Genomic DNA, 23,548 nt, shown 5'->3' on the forward strand with positions numbered 1-23,548 from the left:
GCCCCGCATTGCTGCTGACTCCCTAAGCAGAGAAACAAGAGCATCTCCAGCACAGATATCTGTTATCTGGATTTAGTCAGTAAGACCACCTCCCTAGAGGTCTTTGCCCCAACCCCACTTGAACCCAAGTGACCTCTCAGCCTGGTTCTGGGCTTAGGGTAGGCCCCTGGGTGCTGGGTGCTTACTCACCATCATTCCTGGGCCCCCAGCCATCCCTTGTCCAAGGCTTGGGACCAAGGTAAGGACTGCCATCAGCTTTGTCCTCAGCTGAGACCTACAGCTTAGATTCTGCTCTTAGGCTCATATGGGATTAAGGACGGTTCCCCAGTCTCTCTGGGAAGGGGTCAGCCCCTCAGGCTTATCCAGGGCTACTGATACTCTTCAGCTTCATGGAGGTCCTGAGGTGACGCATCTGCATGGCCAAGTCCTGAGATGGCTCCTCAGCCTCATTAAAGCCTAGGAATAATACCTTTGCCTCATCCAAGGACTTGGATGGCCTTTGTCCTAACCCTCAAGCAAGGTTGTCTACCAACATCAGGACTCAAGCTACTGGCCCTTAAGCCACTGCTCTTCCCAGAGGCCCAGAACTGGGGACTGGTCATCCTTGGCCTCTACTTCAGCCCCTTCCTGCTTGGGAGGGGCTCCTCCTCCTCTTCTACGTTTTGAAGCTGGACCCATTCCGGATCCCCAGAGAGAAGCTGGAAATGGACAAAAGCGGGAATCTGTTTTGTATTCACAATCCTGCTGACTCATGGTTGTTTCTTCTCAGCTTAAGATTTGGCTTGGGTATCCATGCTCAGAGGAGAAGGAATTATACTTAGTAGGCCCCTGGGGGTATGGACAGAAAAAGGGGACCAGGTTTTTCATTGGAGTTGTATGACTCAAGGAAGTTCCTCAGGGCCGCCCACAAGAAGAGCCTTCAGGTAGGGAACTACCCAGCCTGGAAACTCCTAGGGGAAAAGTAGGCTTAGATGGAAAATTTCACCTGCTCTTACAGACTGGGCACTTATTTGCTGTTGTCTTTGTTTATGCCCTACCTCCAGTGTAGGAGGGGCAAGTGATCCCAAACCATGTGTCAGGACTTTGGAGAATAGCTTAGGGATGTAGATATCATCGTGTGGGTTCTGGTGGAGTGTGTGAGAAGGTCATCAGAGAGACAACCCAGTGTGGTCTTCCTGAGTAAGAGGACTCTGAATAGGTACATGGAGATCCCAAGTCTGAGGTCTTTGGTGGGTAGGGAGTGTTCTAGGGCCAGAGATAGAGAAGATCCCTGAACAGGATGTTGGGACCTGGGGAAATGGGAGATCTAAGAGTGAAGTCTTTGATCTTGGGCATCTAGGTAAAGAGGGTAGTTCTAGGGCTAAAGGTTTTGAGCAGTGGACAAGGTCCCAGGTCCATAGCCCCTAGACAGGAGGAGGCAGGAGGGCCTGAAGTCGCTGGGTAGGTGAGGGAGAGGACCCTAAACCAAGGGTAGGAGCATTTCCACAGGGATGCCTCACCTTTGGAGATCTCTGACATTCACTTGGCAGTAGCCCCTAGAAAGATTGAAGGTGAAGGTAAAGGTAGGCAAGACCAGAATGCAGTCTGGGCAAAGGAAAGAAAGCAAAGCCTCAGGCTCCTCTATCTGTTTACGTATGGGGACCAATCCCTTGTTCATCTCCCTACTGCCTACCCATATTCCCAGCCCCAGCCCCATACCTCGCCCCCCCTCACCAGGGGATCCACTGTTTGAACACAGACTACAGGTTCTATGCCACCAATGACGGACCACAGGACTAGAGCAACCGTCATCTTCTCCAGCCCACAAAAGCCAGAGACCAGAGCCCCACCCCTCCTTCTCCATGTGACCTGTAGGAAATTGGATCTCATGTCTAGGGTGAGCCAGTGTCCAAACCACTCCAGCTTTCCTCCCATATACTAGTCTAGCCCTAGGCCTGGTCCTGGCTACCTGTCACTGAGACTGTTAACAGTGGGTTCCAGGGGCACTTGTTGGCTCACTTGGTTAAGCGTCCAACTCTTAGTTTCAGCTTAGGTCACAATCTTACTATTGGTGAGTTCAAGCCCTGAGTTGTTGGGCTCTGCACTGACAGCATGGAGCTTGCTTGGGATTCTACCTTTCCCTCTCTCTCCGCCTCTCTCTCTCTCTCTCAAAATAAAGAAATAAACTTAAAATTAAAAAAAAAAAACAACAGTGGGTTTCAAGGTGGTGTCCCTGTCTCCTCAAATCTAACCTTGCTTGTCCAGAGTACTATAACAAGCAAATCTAATCAAGCTCAATATTCGATGTAAAGGCCAAACACATCTCTTTCTTCACAACTGGCCCTGCCTCTCCTTCCAGCCTTCTCTCCAGTCATTTCCTCCTCCCACTCTCTGAAGAATATATTATGCTTTGAACTATTTGTAGTTCCTTGAACTCACCAAATTCCCCTTCACTCTGTCTCGTGCTTACCAAGTTTTTCACTCTCTTCTCTGCCTCGCCTCAACCCTTTAACATATGCTTCGAATGTCACCCCATCTCCTAAGACTTCTCTACTTACCCCTGATAGATTTAGTTGCACCTTCTCCTGTTCCCCCACAGTTCTTGGTACATACTTCTAAAACAGCATTTATCAAACTATCTTGTGATTTCCTAGTTATTTGTTTGTCTCCCTGGTTAGTGTATAAGTTCCTAGAAGGCCAAGACCATGGTTATTTGTATTTTTGTATCCTCAGCATGCATCACAGTACCAGGGGCTTAGTAACTTTGATCATAGATGCAGGAACTGACTGGTCCCTATGGCCTAGGGTGAGAAGGGATTAGTTTATAGGCTTTAGGGATTCTCTGACTTTCTTCCCTTCTTCCCATAGGCCAGACTCACTGTTTGGTTGACCCAGACCTGAAATTGATGATTTCGAAATAGGTCAGCTGGATCTGAAGGAAGAATAAGACTACCTGGGGCAATAGGGCCGTGTGGGGTGGGGGTGGGGGGAGTCACTGAACCAGGCCTATCTTGGGAGTTGGGGTGAAGGTGGAAGGAATGGACGTCACTGTACTACCCAGGGCCCCCTGATCCCTAAACCAAGAAAGGAAGGTAGTGGGAAAGCCTGGGTCAGTGAGGTTTTCAGGGAGGGATGGGTGGCAGGGACTAGTGGGGGTTGTAGGGTGAGGTAAAAAAAAAAAAAACAAAAAAAACCCCCTGAGGATTAATTCCCACATTGAACATGGCCATCAGGGAACTTGTCCTTAGGAAATGTGCAGATGTACCAGAATCTGGTTCACAATTCTCTGCGTGGTCAGGAAAAGAGAGGGAGTCAGAGAATGAGAAGGGGGCAGCTCTGGACCCCCAGGTCCATAGGGAGCCCCCCCACCCCCCCCCCCACCCCGCCCCTCAAGCTGGAATGCCTGGCAGCTTTACTGCTCTGGAAAAAAGGGAAGAAAAGTCCTGAGTGGCCCCCTTATGCCTCTAGTCAAGTGTCTTCTTAGGCACAGGCTCCCCCTGGTGGTTACTCTTATCATCGCCATCTCCTCCTCATTACCTTCAAACATGCACACGCTTGCCCATTTATTGACTAAGGACTAAGGAAGCCTCTGGAGGTGGTAAATTAAAAAGGAGAAGGACGAGAAGATCAGGGTAGAATTCAGGGAGCAAAATCATGGAAGGAGAAAGGACTACCTTGGACTTGTAATAGGATAGTATCATTCAGAAGAGGTCCTGGGTTGCCAGAATGCTTCCTCTCTAGGACTGGAACACTGCCAGCCTGACCTGGATAATTTAGTCCAACTGGGGAGGAAGTTGAAGACACAGCAGAGTTTCCTGGGAAAGCACAGTAAGGTTATATTTTATATGAATTTGAAATATAGGAATAAGATGTCAGGCCTTATTCAAAATCAATAGTTTTACTTTATGCACAAAACGTGAAATGGAGGTGAATCTCCCCAAATAAAAACTTTTTCAAGAATCACAATTTCATAGCTAATAGATGGTGTGAATTGCATACTGTGCTTACTTACACTGTTACCCCCATGGGTCCCCATTTCTGTCAGTAACAAAAATTCAGGTGGGGAAGGTGGCTGAATCAGGCCGTGAGATCATGGCTGAGTGGCCAGAGTCACTCACAAGTTGTAGGTCTTGGAACAGCTTTTCCTCTAATTGCCAGAGGGAAGGCCTGGGTCTGGCTCTGAAGTCTCTGCTTTGGAGCAAGAACAAAGATAAGGAGAGACAGTCAGAGAGATGAGCAAGAGGGTGGGACTGGAGGATGGGATTGGACCAGGAGACAGACAGATGTGAATGGGGAGAGAGGCCTGGGAGAGGCAGGGAAACGCACTTACTCTGGGGAGCAGAGGAAGCTCTCAGGGTGAATGGTGTGAGAATTGAGGAAGGGGCAGTTAGGGGCGTCTCTTGGAGCCTCTTGCCAGAATTATAACCAAAGTGTAGGGCCAGCAAGACAGCTGATCTAGGTCTGATCTCTGAGTTTTCCATTATCCGGTAAATAAAGGAAAAAGGGAGGAGCTGGAATGAGCCAGGAAAGGGGAATGAGAGGGTGACCTTCTCCAATGAGGATGGCCCACCTCATCCTGCTCCCCACCCCCCAACTCAGCTGAAGGTTCTGGAGGAGCAGACTGCCCAGGGCTTTCATAAGTCTCAGGTCTTCAGGCTTCAGCAACCTGATTCCAAAGTGACATGAAGTGATCCCAAAGTCTCTATTATCTTTGGTTTGTAGTGAGGAAAAATGGGGAGAAGTGGACATTGCCTCCAGAAACAGCCCTATGCCGGCTCCGGGAGCAGCCTGGAGCCTTGAAATGAAAGGACAGGGTTTCCCCAGCAGAGGTGGACAGAGCCTTGATGCTGGGATTGGAAGGCTACAGTGGGGGAAAGGAATGAAAGGCTGAGAGGAGTTAGAGGGGCAGACAGGATCCAGAGCCAGGTCAGTGTGCCGGCCTTGGCCCAGGACACTGACCTGGATGTAACTGAAATCATTGTCCAAAGGGGACCATTGTCCAAATCAAGTGACCACTCATCACTACCTAGATTGGCTCACTGTTCTCATGACCCCTTTAGGGATAGTGGAGGGTTAGTGTGGGATACAAAATTTATGAGGAGGGGCGCCTGGGTGGCTCAGTCGGTTGAGCGGCCGACTTCGGCTCAGGTCACGATCTCGCGGTCCATGAGTTCGAGCCCCGCATCGGGCTCTGTGCTGAGAGCTCAGAGCCTGGAGCCTGTTTCAGATTCTGTGTCTCCCTCTCTCTGACCCTCCCCCATTCATGCTCTGTTTCTCTCTGTCTCAAAAATAAATAAAACTTAAAAAAAAATTCAACAATAAAAGTTTAAAAAAAAATAATGAGGAGCTTAGCAGAGGGAGAACGGATACATCAGTGACCCACTTTCCCCATCTATTATACTGATCAGGCCCTAGAGAGTTCCCCAGCAAGTAGGTCTCCCATGTAAATGTTGGGAAAGGGAAGGACATAAGGTAGCCTTTACAGGGTATAAGGGAAGGGCTGCTTCAGGAGAGGAGATGGAATGGCTCCAAAGTAGAAAGTTTGGAAGTGTATGGCCAAAAGGGATCAAACTAGAGGACACTCAGACAGCGTGGCAAACATGGGTTGGATTTCCTAGAATTTTGTGGCTTCTCCAATAAGTTTTTCCTTGCAGAATGCAGCACCTTCTCAGGTGACCCTAGATATTTCTGAGACCTTGAGGGGTTGTATGTTTTGTTTTAATGACAAGTTTAACTGAAGGTAGGAGTAGGCTCTTGATTCCATATTTGTTGTTCCTGTTAGTCTTGTCCATCATCCGCTTAATTATCAGCAGTCAGACCCTTAACTCAAACAGGGTTCCTGTGCTCGGCATGAGCGAAAGCCAGGAAGAGAATCTGTGGTCAATCCATTTCTTCTCCTGTGAACAGTATTTTGGAAGCAGAGCTCAAGGGGTCATGTGGGTGGGGACAGCCAAGGAGCCATCAAGATAGCAAAGGGAGAGCAACTCTCAGTCCTAAGTCTGCTCTGTCCTTCCCAGCTCTGTCCCCCAGCTTCTATTCTCCATCACCACCCTGTCAAGCCCTGGCCACCCCTTTCCGTTCCTCACCTATCTCACATCATTCCTCAGTCTCTCAAAGTCATGGATTTTAAGCTTGTGTATACTGATGGTCAAACCCACTGATTCCACCAGCGCCCTGAAATTCTTCAAAATTGAATGCAGTAAATCCTCTGTATAATAAACTCTGTTGATGTCCCAATATCCTCCAGCTGGGTATTCACAAATGGGGTGGTGGTACAACAGTAGGACCTGGAGCCGGGGGGGGGGGGGTGGGTAGCCCATTCCACATCTGCCACAATGTCTGTGCCTCCTTGTCCACTATTTCTGGGATGCTACAGAGAAACTGTGGGTCCCCTAACGGTATTCCAAGTTTCTCTGATTCCAAATCCACGTGACTAATTCTAGGAAAGGGGGAATTAGGAGTTGACCCTACTAGGACCTCCTCAGAATGAGATCCCTTGTGCTTAGTGGCTCTTTTAAAAATCTTTCCCTAAGGGGGCTGTTCCTGCATGAGACTGAGGAAACAGAGGTGAGGATAACAATTGGGAGATGCTCAGTTTCAGCCATCTCAGAGATAAGGAGAAAACTGAGTGGTCGCCCTGGTCGATATCTTCAAGCAGACCTAAGAGGAGAGGAGACAGAGCCAGACTGCTGGCTGCCCTTTCATTCTGTGGACCAGGGCTAGAGAAGTTCTCCAGGTTTCTGAAAGTTTCAAACCTTCCCCAGACTGGTAACTTGGTAGCATTGGGTCTCTTCCCCCACAGGATCAACCATACAACATTTAGAAGGAAGATGCCATGCAATTGTCTTTAGAGAGATGTTAACAGGGGAAGCAATGAGTGTGGTGCCCCACTCAGCGTCCGCTCTAGAGGCGTGAGAAGCCTGGAGAATGGGTATACAGTCGGCAGGCTGAGGCTCTTCCAGCCTGTAGGAGGGAAGAAAGTGGGCATGAAGGATGAACAAGCCTTGCATGGCTCTTGGTTCAGGAAGAGAATCCTGAGAGAGAGAGAGAGAGAGAGAGAGAGAAAGAGAGGAGAGAGAGAGAGAGAGAGAGAGAGAGAGGAGAGAGAGAGAGAGAGAGAGAGAGAGAGAGAGAGAGAGAGAGAGAGAGAGAATGAATCTGAATTGTTAGGCCCTTGCAAGAAAAGAAAATACAGAGCTTAGAGAGCTAGCTTAGGATTCAAAAAAGGACCCTTCTGGGGGCTTCACCCTGATGGCTTCCCTAGCATAGTGAAACACCTCTCAGTCCCACTTTATGATCATATGGGGGTTCATTTTCAAAAAAGTGTTTAACAATGATATTAGTTCATTAACATCTGGGAGCTAGCAGAAGACAAACGGGAGTGGGCAAAACTGGAACCAGGCACCCTGCTTGCCTCACTAGCCTTTGAGGCAGAAACTCCTCTGCCCTCCCCGCTCCAAATCCTGACATGAACTGGACACAATGCATTCATTCTGTTCTATAAAGAACAGCGGTCTGGATTCCGCTGATGCTGACCCTTCCCTGCCCACCAGCATTTGTACACCTGTTTCAATTTAAAGGCTCTGTGGGGACCAGGCTGGGAATTAAAGGTCTTTACTATCATAAAGGAGCTTCTTAAAGTAGAGACAGATTTCTCCTTTCAGAGAAATTAAATTGGAGGCACTTGCATTGTGTCGAACCCTGGTCCCCAAAAGATACATCTATTGAGAACCTCAGAATGTGATCTTATTTGGAATAAGTGTCCTTGCAGATGTAATTAAGGTAAGGATCTCAAAAGGAGATCATCCTAGGCCAGGATAGGCCCTAAATCCAAGAGGAAGTAGGCTCCTAAGACAGAAAAGGAGAAACCACAGAGATAGAGAAGGAGAAGCCTATGTGAAGACAAATGCGGAGATCAGAGTAATAGGTCTACAAGCCAAAGGACACCAAGGATTGTTCCCAGCCACCAGAAACTAGGAAAGAGGCATAGGACAGATTCTCCCTTAGAGCCTCCAGAACAAACCAACCCTGTGGACACCTTGATTTTGAACTTCTGGCCTCTAGAACTGTGAGAGAATAAATTCCTGTTGTTTTAAGCAACAAAGTTTACAGTTAATTTGTTACAGCAACTCTAGAAAGTTAATATACATCCAAAGGATGAGATCAGGTCTCTCTAAGGATGAGGTGTATAATTTGGGTGGAGGCTATCCTTTTTGTGTCAGAGTCATGACAGTAAGAAAGGGAGATAATTGCAGGAGACTCCTCACCAGGCTAAGGCTGAGGTCAAGCCTTAGGCCATGAACTTGACTTGCTGGCAGAGCTGCTCCCTGCACTTACCCAAGGTGGTCTAATGCTGCTGCCCAGGATCTGAACTCTTAGTCCAACTGGTCCCTCTTCTTAGGAAGCTAAGAGACAAGGTCCCCACTGCTCTGCAGAACCTTCTTTGAAACTTTGGTTGCTAGGAGAGGAGCCAGGAACAACAAAGAGGACCCAGGCCTTGGTGTTGACCGTGGGAAAAGGACCTGGCTTTGACCTCTGCCCAGGAAGGCACTGCTCTGCCAGGCCAAGCTGAGGCCACAATCCTGGGGACTCCTTGGATAACTTCCACCCTTCCCAGTGCGCAAACACACACACACACACACACACACACACACACACACACACACAATGGGAGAGCATTTCACATGTCAAAGGACCTCCCTATCAGTCACTTCATCTCATGTCCCTCACATCTAAAGCCCACAGGACAGGGGTTATGGTGCCCACATTACAGATGAGAAAACTAAGCTGCAAACTGACAAGCTGGATCCCTGGATAATAAGCAAGAGCCAGGACTATAAAGGAGACAGGTCTGCAGGCTTTAGGCCAGTGCCCTTCCTCTTCCCCCAGGGATGTGGGTAATTCAGCTCCAGGATAGGATCCCCCAGCCATGAGTGGAATGCCCTAGCAGAATTTTAACTTTGGACTTGGGGAAGAAGTCCCTAAGGTGTATGAACAAAAGACTAAGAGCATTGAGATATGTAAACCAAAACAGGTACATGTAAAATTACATCCCTCCATTTTAATTAGACCTGACCTTCAAGAGAGCCTGCCTGCCCACTCAGATTTGTGGCATTCCTCTACCCTTTCATGCACTCTGAACTGTTTGAAGTGTACCTGGAGATTCCCTGGAGTCTCCTTGTGGAGACTCACAGGGATTTAATCCTGCCTTCACCACCTATTGCCTGTGTGTGTAACCCTAAATAACTTTTATAACCTCTCTGAGCCTAAACTTCCTCAGTCACAAAATAGGAAAAGTAATGGTATCTGCCTTATAGGATAGTTTTGAGGATTAAAAGAGAGAATGAATATGGCAAAAACTACTGTAAATTGTAAATTCTATACATAGCACTTGGAAGGTACTCATAGTTAGGAAACTCAGGGATCTCTAAGGTCAGTTTCTCTAACTCTGTTTTACACAGAAGGAAACTGAGGCTTGGAGGTTAAGTGACTGAGAAAAGTTCACAAAGTACGGCAGAATTGTATCATACAAAGGGGTTAGGTTCTAAAGTCAATGTATTGGTCAAAAATTGAATATAGTTAAAACATGAACATTCCTTAAATCATCCATAAAGTAAAGCCAACCTCTCAATAAGTCCCCCTCAGCTAGTTTGGAACCAATTGCTGTTTCAAAGCTTAAGCACCAGATTTGGAATTTGGCTTGCTTTTAGGGTCCATATTGTGTGGAAAATGCTTGAATCGATGAACTCACACTTAGTATGATGCCATCTTCCTTCTCGCCCGGCCAGTTATTTAAAATGGAATGGCTCATGGGGTGCCTGGGTGGCTCAGTTGGTTGAGCATCCAACTTCAGTTCAGGTCATGATCTCACAGTTCATGAGTTCGTGAGTGTGAGCCCTCATTGGGCTCACTGCTGTGAGGGCAGCACCCACTTTGGATCCTCTGTCCCCCTGTCTCTCTGCCCCTCCCCCACTTACGGGTTCTTTCAAAAATAAATGAAAACATTTTTAATTAATTAATTTAAAATAAAATGGAATGGCTCTCTGCTCAGTGCACATAGCTGTACTGGCCCTCAGTTAAAGCCCATGGTGGAGCTCCATTGTGGTTAAAGCAAGATTCAAACCTAATAGCTATGCCTCCCTCCCAAGCATTTGTTCTTCCAGCTAGGGTGTCCTGACTGTCACCAGCGTGGGCCTTCTTTTTCCTGAGTCTGCTTTGGGTCGCTCACCCACTCACAGCCACTCCCCAAACCCATCCCTCTCATTTTCAATCAGCTCAAACAAGGATTCCAGCACCAGCTTCTGATGCTCTGATAATCTAATATATAAAAAGAAATACATAGTTGGTCTTTGTCCCCATTTCTGGCACAGAGCTCCTAAAACTCTTGGAATTTCCTAAGTGATAAAGAGCAGTAAATGTGTCTTGAGATTCATAACAAACCTCTTTCAACTACACCTGAGTTTATGTTAATGCGGTGACTTCTGGAAAGTACCTAAGGCTGAGGGCTGGTTGCCAGGGGAACCAGCCAAGTGACTGGAGGTTGGCACTTTCGGTCCCCCCCCCCCCACCTCCCCCCCCCCTACCACCACTAGGGGAGGATGAGGAACTGGAGGTTGAATCAGTCACCAATGGCCAATGATTTAATCAATCACACCTCAGTAATGAAGCCTCCATTACTTTTAGTTTGGTGAACTGGAATGCATCTTTGTGCCAGGAAGGTGATGTACTCCAAACTCCACAGGGACAGAGTTCTTGTGTTCCAGACTATTCTGGACTTTGCCCTATGTATCTCTTTATCTGGCTGTTCATTCATATCTTTTAATATCCTTTGCAATAAACTGGTAATCTAGTAAGTAAACTGGTTTCCTGTGTGCCACTCTAGCAAATTAGTCAAACTGGAGAGAGGATCATGGGAATATCCAATTTATATTTAGTCTTCTAGGTATTAAAAAAAAAAAAAAAAGGAGGGGAGGGGCTGGCTGGCTCAGTCCACAGAGCATACAACTCTTGATCTCAGGGTTATGAGTTCAAGTCCCATGCTGGGTAAAGAGCTTATTTTAAGATAAAATAAAATACATTAAGTATAGCCAGTCCATCAGAAGCACAGGTTAACAACCTAGACTTTTGCCTGGTGTCTGAAGTGGGGGGGCAGTCTTGTGGGACCAAACCCTTAATCTGTGGGATCTGATACTATCTTCAGCGAGATGGCATCGGAATTGAGTTGAACTGTAGGACACCCAGCTGGTGTCATAGAATTGCTTGGTGGGGTTGAAAAACAAACAAAACAAAACAAAACAAAATAAAACAAAAAAAACACTTAATGAAGATGACCATGGAGGGCAATCTAATGTTGATCCCCCAGCAAGGACCTGAAGTCTCGGGGCGACAGGATGATAGCACACCACTAGAACTCCTCAACCCTCCTAGTTCCACTGCAGGCTGCCTCCACTTTGCCTAGTAGGTTGGATTGGACTTTTCTGATGAGATCCCATCCATAGAAAGTGTTTATATCCATGTCCTAGGAGGTAAAAGGAGTAAGATCAGGATACCAAGAATAAGGAGAAGTTTGAGGGAAAGCATTTCCCTGACCAAAAATGATCCCTAGGGAAAAGGGACAGAGAAATGAGATTGGATGGGCTGGGGTCTTACATCTGTGACTGTGATGCCTGGAATCTGAGTGTGATGAGGCTCTCCAGGAGGCTGGGATTCTGGAATGGGGATGGGATCTGAGTCTGGGACACCAAGGGAAACTCCCAGGGGTGGAGGGAGAGGGAGAGTTGAGTCTGGAGGATGGACTTGGGGAGGAGGGAAGGTTTTACATGTTGTTTCTGAAGGAGTAGCCACCGTAGGAAATGACCTCATGCAGCTGCCTATTGCTTATGAAGCTGCAGATGTTCTAGCCCCTGGGGAGATAAGGCAGGAGGACAAGGGGAAAAGAACTCAAGGCCAGGTCATAATGCAGAGAGGTTCAGAGAATCAGGAGAGGAGAATGGGGTAGAAGATAGGTGGAGGTGAGGGAGTTAGGAGGGGAAGGGAGGAAATGGGGAGTCAGGGATGAAGGAAAATGGAAAAGGGTCACGGGCAAATAAGAAGAACCAGGGTATGGGCAGGAGCTGGGTTTGGGGAGCTCTGGGTAATGAAAGTGGGTGATTCTTGGAGGAATGAGGCCCAGATAGTCAAAGTGAGGAGCAAATTGCACAAGGTATGGCAGAGTCACGGGTTAGGATGGGATCTCTCTGAGGAGACCAGAGGTGGCTTCTGGCCTCAGGGACCAGTTTTTGGATAGGAGAGGTGGACACTGGGTAAGGGAAGGGCAACAAGCAAAAGGAGTATGGTCATGGCCACCAGGAAGCAGGCAGGCAGGTGGTGCTGGGAACTGGACTGATAGAACAAACAGCCCTGCAGAACTCACAGAGCAGCCAGACAAGCTGAGATCAGATAGGAAGAGCACCAGACTGGAGATGAAGGCAAATGCCAGGCCCAGTTATGTAGCCAGCCTCAGATTTCAAGACCTGGGAGAAAGATAGGAGGGAATGTGGTCTGAGCCTTCAGCCAGACATCTGGGTAGCTCCTCATAGTCCTACGTCCTGTGTGTGCAGGGCAGGGAAGGGCGGTGGCAGGGGAGGCCTCTGGAGGCCAGAGCTCCCTTTATCTTCCTGTAGATGTCCCACTGGCTGTCCTTGTTTTTTATGCTGTCAGCAAGTTTAGGCCTAGGTGGGGGAGGAGGCAGAGTGATGAAGCAGAATGGACCCAATTAGCCAGCACCTGTTGAGGAAAGAGGGGACAGTCTGCCCAGTGCTCCTTCCTTACACCATCCAGAAAGCATCCTAATGCCCTGACATGGGATAGTGGGGTGCTCCAGAACCCTGCTGCTTTGTTGCTAGACTATCCAATGTAATTCACAATTTCCTAGTTCCCAACTCTACTATCCTCTACTCCAGTCCTCCCACATGTCCCATTTCAGGGTACCATCCATTCCCACTTCTGTGGGCCTCGAAGCATCCTCTAGGGCAACCTCCTGGCAATGAGCTAGCTGGGAGAGGGAAAGTGGAGGGACTATGTCTGATCTGACGGGTGATGGGGACAGAGAAGTCCTAGCCACTACCCACCCTCCCCACCCCCAATCTCCCAGACTTCTGGGCATATCAAATGGCTCATCTTTATTGAAAGCTTACTGTGTACCAGGCATTTTCTAGACTCTCTTGTCAATTCATCCCCCTAACAATCCTCTAAGAGGTGCTGTTATGATGCCCATTTTAGACATGAGGAAACAGGCTCCAAGAGGTTAAATAACTTGTTCAGTTTGGTTACCTATAAGTGGATGGGCAAGGATCCAAAACAGCGGCAACTATAGCAAAAGCCCATGCTCTGAACCACTGCGGTGTGTTCACTCCAAGGATCCCTGTTTTACTTCCTGACATCTGTGTCCTCTCAGTTCCTCCAAACCTCAACAGTTGCCTTCCATCCTTCCCACTCATCACTCCCCATATTTAGTGAGCAGCCACACTGTATCTATTCTCCTCCTTCTTGACCCAGTCCTACCACAGGTGCCCTAATTCAGCTCTAATCAGGTCTTTGTTACTTCCCACCAGGAGTCTGTCTCTTTTGTGGTTAGTGTTGTTAGAAAGGTAGCATGAGTACATTCAAGGAAATTTGAAAATAGCAAAGAGAAGAAAAATTCAGTTAGAATCCAATCATCTTGGGGTGCCTGGGTATCTCAGTCAGTTAAGTGTCTAACTCTTGATTTTGGCTTAGGTCATGATCTCCCGGTTCATGTGGGGAGCCTGGGTGGCTGACAACACAGAACCTGCTTGGGATTCTCTCTCTCCCCCTCTACTGCTTGTGCTCTCTCTCTCTCAAAATAAATAAACATTAAAAAATATTTTTTTTAATAAAGAATCCAATCATCTTATTACGACCATTGTACATTCTTCCCATGTGTTTTTCCAAGGCATAGGCCTTTTTACATAATTATAGCCACTAGTTTTTATCCTACTTTTTCAGTTAACATTTATCATAAGTGGTTTTTTTTTTTTTTCACATTCTTTCAACCTCTTGGTAAACATAATTCTGATGGCTGTGTCGCATTCCACTATTAGGATGTCTGAGTTAACCAAGCCATTCTCCTACCCATCACTGTCTGAAGTTTCCCAATTTTCTGTATTACAAGTGATGCTGTGGTTCCCAGAAATGGAACTAATGGGTCAAATGATGTGCACATTAACACAAGTTGCTTTTCTGAGAGATTAGCTCACTCAAAGTGTATGATATTCTAGTCTCTTCACATCTTTCCCAGCATTAAGACTGTTGAACATCTCTGCTTCTTCCGTATGATCCCATTTATGTATTTTAAAAACAGGCAAAACCAGTCATGGGGTTAACAATCAATACAGTGGTTACCCTTGGAAGAGAAGGGTCATGAGGAAGACTTCTGGGGCGTTGGTAATGTTCTACTTCTCGCTGTCAGCGCTGGTTACAGAGTGTGTGCAGTTTGAGAAGATTGTCAAATTGTACATGTATGATATGTGTACTTTTCTGTATGTTATACTTCAATACAAAGTTTACCAAGCACACCAAAAACACAAGCAACAGTAAACAAAAAATGATCATTTGGATTTCATCAAGGTATACAACCTGTGCTTCAAAAGACACCCTCAAAAAAGCGAGGGGCACCTGGGTGGCTCAGCCTGTTGAGCATGACTTCAGCTCAGATCAGGATCTTGCAGTTCATGAGTTTGAGCCCTGTGTCTGGCTGTCTGCTGTCAGCCTGTCGGCGCAGAGCCTGCTTCTGATCCTCTGTCCCCCTCTGTCTGCCGTCCCCCACGCTTGTGCTCTCCCAAAAATAAAGAAAAATATTGAGAAAAAAAAAAGTGAAAAGACAACCCCCAGAATGGGAGAAAATATTTGTAAATCATATATCTTGAAAAAGACTTGTGTCCAGACTATATAAAGAACTCTTAAAACTCAATAATAGAAAAACAACTCAATTAACAATGGGCAAAAGGTATGAATAGATATTTCTCCAAAGAAGATGTACCTATGGCTAGCAAGAATGACAAGATAGATGCATCATCAGTCACCCAGGGAAATGCAAATCAAAAGTACAGTAAGATACCACTGAGCACACTCCAGGATGGCTATAATTAAAAAGACAAAATTAACAAGTGTTGAGGAGAATATAGAGAAATTTGAGCTTTCATACATTGCTGATGGGAATGTAAAATGGCACAGCCACTTCGGAAAGCAATCTGGCAGGTACTCAAAGGTTAAACATAGACTTACCATACGACCCAGCAATTCCACTCCTAGGTATATGCTCAAGAGAAATCAAAATATGTGTCTACACAAATATGTGTACATGGATGTTCACAGCAACATTATTCATAGTAGCCAAAAAGTGAAAACAACCCAAATGTCCATCAGCTGATAAATGGATAAATAAAATGTAGTATATCCATACAATGGAATATTATTCAGCAACAATAAGAAATGGAATTCTGGTGCATGCTACAATATGGGTGAATCTTGAAAACATGATAAGTGATGGAGGCTAGTCACAAAAGACTATATATTGTATAATTCCACTTATACGACACGTCCAGAATAGGCAAATTTATAAAGACATAAAGTAGATCAGTAGTTGCCTGCAGCTGGAACAGTGGGCAGGATATGTTGAGTGACTACTAATGGGTATGGTTTTCTTTTTGGAGTGATGAAGATGTTTTAAAATATCGCTGTGGTGCTGGTTGTACAACACTATGAATATACTAAAATCCACTGAATTATACACTTTAAAGTTTATTTATTTATTTTGAAAGCAAGAGAGCATGAGCAGGAGAGGGGCAGAGAGAGAGAATGACAAGCAGGCTCCAGGCTGTTAGCATAGAGCCCAATGCGGGGCTCAACCTCATGAACCCATGAGATCACGACCTGAGTCAAAAGCAAGAGTTGGACACTTAATCAACTGAGCCACCCAGGTGCCCCTGAATTACACACTTTAAATGGGTGAATTGTGGGGTGCCTGGGTGGCTCAGTTGGCTGAGTGTCCAACTTCGGCTCAGGTCATGATCTCACAGTTCGTGAATTTGAACCCCATGTTGGGCTCTCTGCTGTCAGTGAGGAGCCTACTTCAAATCCTCTGCCCCCCTCTCTCTGCACCTCTCCCACTTGTGCATATTCTCTCTCTCTCAGAAATAAATAAACATTTAAAAAACAAAAAATAGGGTGCCTGGGTGGCTCAGTTGGTTAAGTGTCTGACTTCAGCTCAGGTCATGATCTTGCAGTTGATGAGTTCGAGCCCTGCGTCTGGCTCTGTGCTGACAGCTCAGAGCCTGGAACCTGCTTCAGATTCTGTGTCTCCCTCTCTCTCTGCTTCTCCCTCGCTCATGCTCTGTCTCAAAAATAAATAAACATTAAAAAAATTTTTAGGGGCACCTGGACAGCTCAGTCGGTTAGGCGTCCGACTTCAGCGCAAGTCATGATCTCATGATTTGTGAGTTCCAGCCCCACATTGGGCTCTGTGCTGACAGCTCAGAGCCTGGAGCCTGCTTTGGATTCTGTGTCTCCTTCTCTCTCTCTGCCCCTCCCCCACTTGTGCTCTGTCTCTCTGTCTCTCAAAAATAAATAAATGTAAAAAAAAATTTAAAAAAATTTTTTTAATTATGTCTCAATAAAGCTGTTATATACATATATATCTATATACAGATATACTTTGTTTTAATGTACCAGGAAAAACACCTTCATTAGTTTAATAGACAAAAAAGAGCCATATTATTTTAATACACATTTATTTGATTGCTATATTTCTTCTTTTTTTTTTTTTTTTAATTTTACTTATTTAAGTAATCTCTACACTCTATGTGGCGCTTGAATTCATGACCTGGAGATAAAGAGTCACATGCTCTTCTGACTAGGCCAGCCAGGTGCCCGTACTATATTTATTTTTAAGCTTATTTATTTATTTTGAGAGAGAGGGAGGGAGGGAAGGGCAGAGAGAGGGGGAGAGAGCATCCCAAGCAGACTCCATACTGTCAGAGCACAGCCCGATGCGGGGCTCAAACTTATAAACCATGAGATTGTGACCTGAGCCAAAATCCAGAGTTAGACACTTAACTGAACCACCCAGGCGCCCCAAAGAGAGAGAGAGAGAGAGAGAGAGAGAGAGAGAATCTTAAGCGGGCTCCACACTCAGTGTGGAGACTGACACAGGGCTGGATCCCAAGACCCTGAGATCATGACCTGAGCCAAAATCAAGAATGGATGCTCAACCAACCGAGCCACTCAGGCAGGCATCCTGTCTCTACTATATTTCTACGAGGTTTAGTCTTCATACTTCCTCCTCTGAAATTGTCCTTTACCTACTTATCTATTGAGAAGCCTCTTTTTCTTTAACTTATTTTGCATTAATTAGTTATACAAAAAGTTATAACTCATCATGTTTGCATAATATGCATAAATATGTATAATTTGTATAATAGTGCATAAATATAGATTTTCCAGAGTATCTGCTTTTTTTGCATGGAGGAGGGGGAGAAAGGAATCTAGTTTGCTTTTTATTTATACACACACATACCAAAGTTGTAAATTTAGTCTGTATGTAGTCAAATTGATCACTCTTGGGACACCAGGCTGGCTCAGTCAGTGGAGCATTGGACTCTTGGTCTCGGGGTCATGAGTTCAAGCCCCATACTGGTGGTAGAGTTTATTTAAAAAAATAAATCAGGGGCGCCTGGGTGGCTCAGTCAGTTAAGTGTACGACTTTGGCTCAGGTCATGATCTCACAGCTTGTGGGTTTGAGCTCCACGTCAGGCTCTGTGCTGACAGCTCAGAGCCTGGAGCCTGCTTGGGATTTTGCGTCTCCTTCTCTCTCTGCCCCTCCCCCACTTGTGCTCTGTCTCTCTCTCTCTCTCTCTCTCAAAAATAAATAAACATTGAAAAAACTTTTTTAATAAATTAAAAAATTTGTAATTGATTACTCTTGAGTCCATTTGTTTTTTTCTTTTTTATATTGAGGTGAAATTCACTCTTTTCCTTTCTGATTTCTACTGTAGTATTTAAACTTGCAAGTTTATCCTCCCCACACATACTCTTAGAAGGCTAATGAATACCATTTCATCTATTTTCTTCTAATTTTATTTGCTTGCATTTAATTATTTAATCTTTAATTTTATGATAAGTTGGGATCTTTTCGTTTTGGTTTTCTAAGTTGCTAGCTAAGTTTCTAAGTTGTATGGACTTCATTGCCTCCTAAGTGGTTCCCCTTCTCTAGTCCTATACACCATGCCAAAACTAATCTTTTTAAAAAATAGATCTAACTAGGTCACTTCTCTGCTCAAAAACTGTTGGTGGCTTCCCACTCCAATAAAATTAAGTCAAACTTCTCAGCCTGTCATTCAAAACTCTCTACAATTTAAGAAGACTGTGGAGGGCAGTCTTGCTGATGCCTTCTCTCCCATCTCTCAAAGTACACACTATTCCTTTTCTCGACACTGCAAACGGCCACAGTGCCTCCTTTGCTGCTACAGACCTACTTAACTTGCTTAGTTGTCTTCTCCCTAGACCCTCCTGCTTCAGTATCTTCCCTCAATTTAGAATGTCTGTAGGTCCTCACCAAAATCACCTGCCACAGGTCCACCTCCCTTCAACAATCACAACCCATTTCGCCTTTAGCAAGAAGTCTTTCCAGATCTCTTAGGTCAAAACAAATTTATCTCCTTATAGGTCTTTATAGCACTTTGTAGGTTTGTAATGCTGCTCCCTGATGTGGGCTTTTTACTCATATTATGGCAAGGTCTAACTTTCCCCTGCTCTGGGAGTTTCTGGAGGGCAGGGACCAGGTCTTAATTATGACCTGCTTTACTGACCTTCACTGACATTTACATTCACTTCCCATTACATTTAGATGAAATTCAAAATCCTTGCTGACTCTATGATCTTGGGCAAGTTCATTGGCTTCTCCTGGCCCTTAGTTTTCCCCCTTAGTTTCTGGCTCTTAGAGTTCTCCTGTTAATGGGAGATAACAACAGTGCCTAAACACAGAATTGTGGTTAGCTTTTAATGAGATCACTGATAGAAGGGATTTCTCACAATACCTGGTACAGAATGGACGTTAACTGCTATCATTGTCGTCGTCGTTGTTGTCATCATTGTCGTGGACACCACGGTATTGTCCCATATGGCCTTAGCCTCTCTCTTGTGACCATTTCCCCTTGCTAACTAGACTCAGAACCCACTGGTGTTCTATTCTTCCAACCTGCCAAGCACTTTCAGCATCAGAACCTGTTTCCTCTATCTGAAATCCTCTTCCCTATGCTCTTCACCTGGTGAAGTCTTCCTTGTCCTTCATATATTAGCTGATAGAATTTGGAGAAGACTTGCCTAACACACCAGTTTAAATCGGGCCTCCCTATTATGTATTTATCCTGCTCTGTTCAGTTATATCATAAATTGTAACTGCATATATATGTGAACTTTTGTTTAATATGTTTCCTCACTCGGGGTGCTTGGGTGGTTCAGTTGGTTAAGCATCCGACTTCGCTCAGGTCATGATCTCGTGATTTGTGAGTTCGAGCCCCATGTCAGCCTCTGCGCTGGCAGCTCAGAGCCTGGAGCCTGCTTCGGATTCTATGTCTCCCTCTCTCTCTTTGCCTCTCCCCTGCTCATGCTCTGTCAATCTCTCTCTCAAAAATAAATAAATATTAAAAAATTTTTAAAAAATGTTTCCTCGCTCAACTGTATGTGCTAAGTTGTCTTGTTCACTGTTCTATCTCTAGTTCCCAGCATGTTGTAGATGCTCAACAGCATCTTGGCTGCTGAATGAAGAAATAGACAAAGTGGTTTATATAGCAGGTACTCAACACATACTTGAACTTTAATCCAAGTTAACCTTAGGCCCTCTGCCATAGTGAAAGCACTCAGACATGGGCTTCAGAGTTGCAAACAGGAGTTTGCAGAGATCATATCTAAATATATAACCAGGAAAAACTCTTCACATGTACAATAGAAAAGAGGGGCACCTGGGTGGCTCAGTTGGTTGGGCATCTGGACTTCAGCTCAGGTCATAATCTCATGGTTCATGGGTTCAGGCCCCATGTCGGGCTCTGTGCTGACAGCCCAGAGCCTGGAGTCTGTTTCAGACTCTGTGTCTCCCTCTCTCTCTGCCCCTCCCCTGCTTGTGCTCTCTCTCTCTCTCTCTCAAAAATGAATAAATATTAGAAAAAATTAAAAAAAAATAGGAACAAAAACATTCATAGAAGTGCTCTTCATGATAGTAAAATCCTAGAAACAACCCAAATGTCCAGTGACAGAAGAATGAAGACCTGTGGTATAGTCCTACCATAGAATATTACACAGACCTCAAGACGAACCGCAGCAATACATAATAGGAACCTTACAATATAATACTATGTAAAAATAATAAGCTGCCAAAAATTATACATAGCAGTATTTCTTTATAATAAGTTAAAAAAAACCCTAACATTAAAAAAAAAAAAAGTTTTAGGAATACAAGTATTGCCCGATTTTCTAAAGTTCATGTTAAAAAAAAAAGTTCATGTTATACCACTTCGCTTTTATTAAAGACCTACATTAGGACCTATTTTCAATAACAGAAAAAAATCTGAAGATTTTCACTTTTATGAAAAAAGGAAAAAAGAGAGTTCAGCGTTTGTTTTGCAGTAAGCCATTACAGAGGCAACACACACCCAGAGCAACAAGAGTGGCCCCACCAAGAAGCTCGGTTCCTGGGAACGACACTCAGCATCTCTGCACCAAACCTCCACAGGTTTGAACTGTGTCTGAGCATTTGTGCTTTATCTCTATTTTGTGCGTCCCTTAGCAAGATGTGTCCTGGGGTATCAGAAAAGCCTGAGTGTGAGTCTTATTTTCTGAGTCTGGGCATGCTCAAAATTTTTTCCATATAAATTAATGGTAATTGCTTCTTTGCTTTACACCATTTCATGTTACAGGTTTCATAGGAATGCTCTACTTTCAGATAGTGGGGGAAATCTGTACGTATCGTGAAGATAAATATATAAAAAGGATAAAAGAATGACAGAATGATGGGAGGGGAGGGGAGTGGGATGGGGATGGACCACAGATTTCAGTTATTGCCAAGGTCTTCACTTTCGTGTGACGAGTTTTGAGGACAGTGTTCTAAATAAATAAATGTCTTGTGCATGAAGCAATGAAAAGAATGTGTCATGAACCAAAGTCATGATTAATCTAACTCTGTGCATCTGACATCTTTAAAGGAAAAGGGGAGAAATTATGCTTACCTTCTCCAGACAGACTTACTTGTTTGGGAGCAATGAGGAAAAGATTCTTCTACCTCAATCCTCTCTGTGGGGTCTTTTCTCCAGAGACAGTCTCTAGATTCTCCTCCTGCAGAAGTGAGCCGGTGGGGCAGCAGGGAGGGGAGTAATCCAGGGTTTGGCTACTTCAGGAAAAGGGTCCCGGAATTGGTGGGAAAATGGACCATTCCCAAGGCTGGAGTAGGAACCTAGAGATGTGGGGCAGCTTCCATTCCTATCCAGCTTCCCCCACTCCCCAGTCTAAGAACTGCAGGTGAGTAGGCTTCCACTCATTTCCTGTTCTGCTTTGTCAAAGACCTCAGGGTGGGGTTGGGAGGTGGGGAGGAGCCTCAGAATTGAGTCCTGAGAGATGAGGCTGTGGCCACATGGTAGAGAGTTGTAAATATTCTGGATACTGGGGAGCTGGGACCATCAGTGGTCAAACCCAGCATCTTTGAAGTTCAGCTTGGAACTAGGGGGCTGCTGAATCAAAACTTCTTACATATCCCTTTCCTTTCAGCCTGGCCCAGAACACTCCTGGGCCATTCTCAGCACTTTTTGTAATTCCTTTGCCTGCTTTCCCTGCCCATCCCTTCTTCGTCCAGGCTGTAGTTCCAATCCTGTACCCTCACCTGAACTTCTACAGTCCCTAAGATAAGGCCCAATTTTGTGAAATAAAGGTTAGGGAAGGCCCTAGGGGAACAGCTTAAGAGCTTTTCACTTTATGGGAAGGGATCTGGGGTTAGATGGAACCAGACAGGGCTGGCTGGGCTGGAATCTTACCTTTGGGGAAGGGGTTAGAGGTCAGGCTGGACTGGGCTAAGAGTATAAAAGAGGTCCTGGAGATTGTGCTGGAACTCCTAAGAAAGGGGCTGGAGGTCAGGTTGGATTGAGTTAGAATAGGAAACATGGGGAAGAAGCTGGGCTCAGGCTGAGCTAGGGGGTCTCAGGGTTGAGGGCCTGTGTCTGCATTGGGGCTGGCTGGAGTACACAGTTGGGCTGAAACAAATTTTTCAGGATCATGCTGGGACCTGAGGCTGGGCCTTAAAGGGCCTTTCCCTTCCCCAACCCTAGCAATTCCTCCAGACCAAGGTCTTCCCCAGAGGGGCTGCTGAGGCAAACAGGGAGGAGCCAGATCCGGGGCTCCAGAGGAAGTCGCTGGCCACTATGCTTCCTGAGTTTAAAAAGTGGGTTCCCCTGTCTGACTCACTCCCTTCCCCCAAGCAGGGCAGAGTCCAGGCCTGACAATCTACCTTTTCGCTAGAACACTGCCTCTTCCAAAACACAAACACCCACACACCCCACACATACAGGATATGAACCCTGTCACACAATTCCTGGCCCAGCAACCCCATAACCCAACACAATACCGCCAAGCCACACATTCAACAACATATTCTTATTTATGTACTTGTAGCCTCTCATTCACACCCAGTAGTCACGCCTTTCTGCTTTGTTCAGCACCATCTCTCTAGTACCTAAAGTTTGGCCTTGCACCTAGAGAGGGCTCAATGAATATTAGCTGAATTAATGAATCCACCAAGACACATCCCACAAACAAATGCATAGACAAGCCGACATACATATTCACACATGCAATGCTTCCTTACACACCCATATCCAAGCCCTCTCCCAGCCCAGTCACATACATACCCTGGCACACACTCAGGCAAGAAAGCCAGATGTACACCTAGTTACAAAAGCAGACACACCACAGGTAGGTGTTACCTAGCACTCCCAGGGTAAGTTGCTGGTAGCAGCTGGCTGGTGAATGTCCTTCCATCAGGTCAGGCCTGCAGAGGAGTGAAGTGGGCATGTGCACAAATGCAAGCCTTTGGGATCCTGAGGCAATGGGCAATGAGGAGGTGGGCTGGCAGCAGGGCAGGGCCAAGGTAACCATGTGGACTGGAGAGGGGTGGAATGGGCCATATAGTCCTTTCCTCTGGTTTCTTCCTGCCAGCTGGGGAGGTGAGGGTAGAGGTACACATCTATGAGGACTTGCTTCAAATCCAGGGAATTTGGTGGGGGAATAGTCTGAAAGGCCCGATTCCCCTCCCTGGGATGAAAATGGGAGTCTGGATAGGGGGATTTGGTAGGTGCTAAGATCCCGTCCCCAATCCACAGCAGGGTTTCCCTATCTTGCCAATCTTCTTTAATGGTGGGAGAGGAGGGGACTTGGGGCGGGGGGGAGTAAACACCTGGAAAGGAATCTGGAAAGCACCCTATTCTTCCTTCCACCTAAGGAACTTCAGGCTGCCTCCTAGCAACCGTTTTCAGGC

The sequence above is a fragment of the Panthera pardus genome, unplaced genomic scaffold (genome assembly GCF_024362965.1).
Source record: "Panthera pardus isolate Hobbes unplaced genomic scaffold, ASM2436296v1 HiC_scaffold_22, whole genome shotgun sequence".
In the NCBI taxonomy this organism is placed as follows: Eukaryota; Metazoa; Chordata; class Mammalia; order Carnivora; family Felidae; genus Panthera; species Panthera pardus.